Genomic DNA, 4,591 nt, shown 5'->3' on the forward strand with positions numbered 1-4,591 from the left:
CCCCTTGGGGCGCTCACGAGAGCGTCGTGAGAGGGGAAAGTTTTCGTTGCAGCCCTTGACCACCAATTCCTTCATGTGCCAAAGATTTTACTCTGTAAATTTCAGCTACATTACATTGTAATGTACCCCATATTAATATTGTGTCCATTCGATCCTTACACAGCGATTCATGCGTGCTTGCTTTTCGCTTGATTATTTGTTTAACGGTCTCGCTCATGTGTTCATGGGCTGCCTGTTAACCTGCTTCATGTAGCAAACGTAATAAAGCAGATGCAATGAGAAACCCATATATATATATAAGATCCAATCATGAATGCAGTTTCCTCCCTCCATCAGTTGGTCGTGGGGTCAGGACGTGCCCCGCGAACATGGTAGCACCGGACACCTCGATGACGAAGAATCCAAACGGATGGTCAGCCACGAAGTCCACATGCGGCGCGTCACTACTTTTCCAAGAACATAACGTCATAGTCTCAACGGTGGCAGCCGCGGCCTCGGTGCCTTCCTTGTTCACCTCGATGACGGCCCTGTGGATTATTTGCTCAGCACCAACTTCCCTGCGCCGTCTTCTGCCATGTCAGACAAGTCGGCCTTCCCCGGCTTGAACGCCTCATTGAGGCCCATGTCCTGGAGAATGCCCTCCATTGTCATGCCGAAGTTGACCTTGAATTCAGGCAGCCGGAAATCGCTGACCATGATGTCGCCCCACGGCAGGTGCTTGTCGGTGAGCTCTCACAGCCCATCGCGTGCATCGGGGAGGAAGACACACATCGAGTAGATCGGCGGCGGCTGATGCTGGCCCTGCGAGGAGTGGCCTTGCACGTAGCGGAGCTGGAGCACCTTGAAGCCGTCGTAGCAGGCGATGTTGTGCCAGCCCAAGCCACGCACGAAGGCGGCGTCCACGGCGGTGCTGTCAAGGCAGTGTAACTTGTCGTCCTTGATGAGCTCCTTGTCGAACGGCTTCTCCCACATGCCCTTGAAGTAGATGGCGTTAGCGAGCACTAGGACGGTGCGGCTGGACAGCGCATCGGGGCTGAGGATGGAGGGGATGAGGTTTGATCTGCTCCCTTGCCTCCTTCGGCTGCACGTACCACGATCGACGTACATAAGGAAATAGTTCATATATAGTGCTATATATTACATTTATGGTAGGTTCATAGACTAAAAGAAAGTCATGAGATCAGTTCATGCTAAGAAAAGCTACATAGGCAGAGATGCATATAGTTAGCTTTGGTCAGTGCACTCATATATACTCTCTTCGTTCCTAAACATTTGCCTTTCTAAAGATTACAACAAGTGACTACATATGAAGCAAAATGAGTTAATCTACACTCTAAAATATGTCTATATACATCCTTATGTGGTAGTCCATTTGAAATCTCTAAAAATACAGATATTTAGGAACGGAGGGAGTATTTTTCTTCATTAACCAGGTCTGATCCCCATACTCTGCTGACATGTTCAAATCATTGTTGGCACAAACTGGAGCCCATACAAGTACTGACAGCAAGCAGTTTGGGTTCATCCGAGGTTATCTTATACTCAAAATTAACAAAGCATCCAATGTGACCCCAAAAAATTAAAACAACATGCATTGTCATTGCTAAAAAAATAGATCTTGAGGCATGACAAAGTATTTAAAACTAAACAATAATCAGATAACTATCGCTCGATCAGTTAAGAGTTGTCAAACCGGCCAATGACAACATAGTACCACAAGCAAGCATATCACTGATAAGAAAAAGTAATAACCCAGAGATGGGGCGTAAACAACCTCAAGCATGACGACCTAATGTCCACGGAGAGGGACTTGAACGGTAGGTCATCAGCAAAAAAATAGGTAGAGGTTGTTGCCAACTATGGCCTCCGCGGCAGCCTGGATAATGATTCATCCAAACTTCGGACACATGATTCATCATAGGCAGCATGAAGTGTAACTAACAAACGGCACCAAGAAACAACTGTACTTGATAAAGAGACCATTTGAAGTTTCAAAAGTTTAGGGCAAGTCATGGGCCAGAAGGTGCATCAAGTTTGACATGCCATTAAACTAAACAAAGATAAGATGTTCACTTTTCAACCCTTCTAGGCATCTTTTGATTTACGCATAAAATCTATAATCATTTGTTGATCGCAAATTAGGAGGTGATGGCAATGATATAGTATCTTCGTCCACTATTATCGATCCATTGTGTGTTGCATGCTCTACCCGGGAGTACCTGTTGCTGTCACACCAAAATTAAAAATCACTTCACTATACAACAAGACAAATGGTGGAAAAAGTGTTAAATACCCTAGAAGCTTGACGGGAAGGCATCAATTTTTTCACCTCTTCACCGATCGGTACAGTCACCCCTTAGCCCGATTCTTCAAAATTCTATGCACAATCATATAAAACAAACAGAGAACTGAGTCTGACATACATAATGTCCATTCACTTTGGTTATTGGCATCAAATTAGGAATCAATGTATACAGCTTTTAGAACTAAAAATTAACAAAAATCTTCAGTAGATATAAATCAAGGATACAATATATAAGCAACTTTCTAAAATTGTTCTGCTTTTACAACAAGCAAATTTGTTCATAGCACTGGGCCCCAAGGACGCCAGTAAACTTACGTCCAGCTAAATTTTAAGAAGTACAAATCTTTGAATCCAATGACAACAGTGAAGAAAATTTAAAAGTATCATCCATGTCAGTAACATATAAAAGAAGATCATTCCAACGACAACAAAACAACGCGTCATACTAACCATTGTCCATTCCAGCAACAACAAATCAGCACTCGAAATCCATAACAAATTAACGATAGAAGGTAAGTTGAGAACATTTTTTAGATGTACTAATATTGAACAGGTTGAGGGTCACATGGTAGGAACACGAATTGAACAAGAAGAGCATGAGACACTAATATCCATAATATTGTTATCTAGTCAACATATTTCCCCTAGGGCCTCGTGGATCGCTGCCCTCCAATCTTGCAGAACGACGAAGAATGAGAAGAAAGATACAACGGAGAAGATGAAAGTAAAGGTAAAAGTGATAGATTGATTTGTTCGATTGTGTGTTGTTTAATCAGCCGTCACCTCTCATCTATTTATGAGGCGACTGGACTTCCCGTATAAGAAAAGGGCTCCAAATGCCGTCCGAATCTTTCTGAATTAACCGAACTCGGATTTAGGTAAGTCTGAGACATCAGTTTGGTTTTTGGTTCTCATAGGCCACAAAAATGACCTTGGATGAAGATGCGCTCAAAAGAAAATTTAGTCGTTTCGATGAGGCAAACAACTTTCATGTTGAACGTTTTTCAATCCGAGGTCATCCTGAAGGCCGAATAGCCCACACAAAACATACAATTACTAGCGCTACCCATCAGACATCAGCCATACGAGTGTCGGATGGTGCGCCAATTTTTTGGCTCATGACAGGACCAGGAGTGTGGCTTAAACTTTTGCATACGACTTGAGATCGAGACATATTTTATATCAAAATCGATCATCTCGACGAGACGAAGACAATTCGTGTAAAGTTTTCTCATACAAGGCTTTCTTGGAGGCCTAATTGGCTGAACAGTACACTGCATACAAAATCCTAACACTTTAAGCACAACTTCGGCCCTCGAGCTGAGATCGGATGGTGATGGCCCAAACTTCAAAGATGTTCATATCGACAAGAAGTAACTTTTTCATGTAGATCACTTCTCCATTTGAAGCCATCTGAATTAAGTTATTGATCATGCCAAAATCGGGTGTCAAACAGCAGCATGTAGTATGTGGGGTGGAAATAACTATGCGACACAAAACAGCTAGAGCAGCAAAGAAGAAACTTGATTTATTGGCTTACTTGCTTTTAATTTTATCATCTCAGATCTGTAAGGAATACAATTTTTGAACTTCGTGAGCCACCATTGTAACCAATGACGACATGAGTCCTACAATAATGTCATTAACTAAATTATGCCATCACCTTCTGTAACACATGTATAGGAGAAAAGATATTCAGACTTTAACATGACTGAGAAACACAAGAGAGATCAGTTAAAAACAGAAACATAATTAAGTGGCTGTTTTTGGCATGGCCACAACATACTTACTGATGGGATCAATTCTAGTCCTTTCGATAAGTAAGAGTGTCGAACCCAACAAGGAGCAAAAGGAAATGACAAGCGGTTTTCAGCAAGGTATTATCTGCTGGCACCGGAATTATCGGTAACGGATAGTTTGATAGCAAGGTAATTTGTAACGAGAAACAAGTAGTAACCGTAAAAAAAGTGCAGCAAGGTAGCCCAATCCTTTTTGTAGCAAAGGACGGGCTGGACCGGTCTCTTATAATAAGTAAAGCATTCTTGAGGACACATGGGAATTTCATCTAGTCATTTTCATCATGTTTGTTTGATCCGCGTTCGTTACTTTGATAATTTGATATGTGGGTGGACCGGTACTTGGGTGTTGTTCTTACTTGGACAAGCCTCCCACTTATGATTACCCCCTCTCGCAAGCATCCGCAACTACAAAAGAAGAATTAAGATAAATCTAATCATAGCTTGAAACATATGGATCCAAATCAGCCCCTTATGGAGTAGCGCATAA

The 4,591-nt window shown here is 42.3% G+C and overlaps 1 pseudogene; it reads right to left on the bottom strand.

The window, feature by feature from the left end:
* Positions 1–307: 307 nt before the first annotated feature.
* LOC119292889 lies at positions 308–1,107 on the bottom strand (annotated as a pseudogene).
* Positions 1,108–4,591: the final 3,484 nt, after the last annotated feature.

Source organism: Triticum dicoccoides, chromosome 4B, assembly GCF_002162155.2.
Source record: "Triticum dicoccoides isolate Atlit2015 ecotype Zavitan chromosome 4B, WEW_v2.0, whole genome shotgun sequence".
NCBI lineage: Eukaryota > Viridiplantae > Streptophyta > Magnoliopsida > Poales > Poaceae > Triticum > Triticum dicoccoides.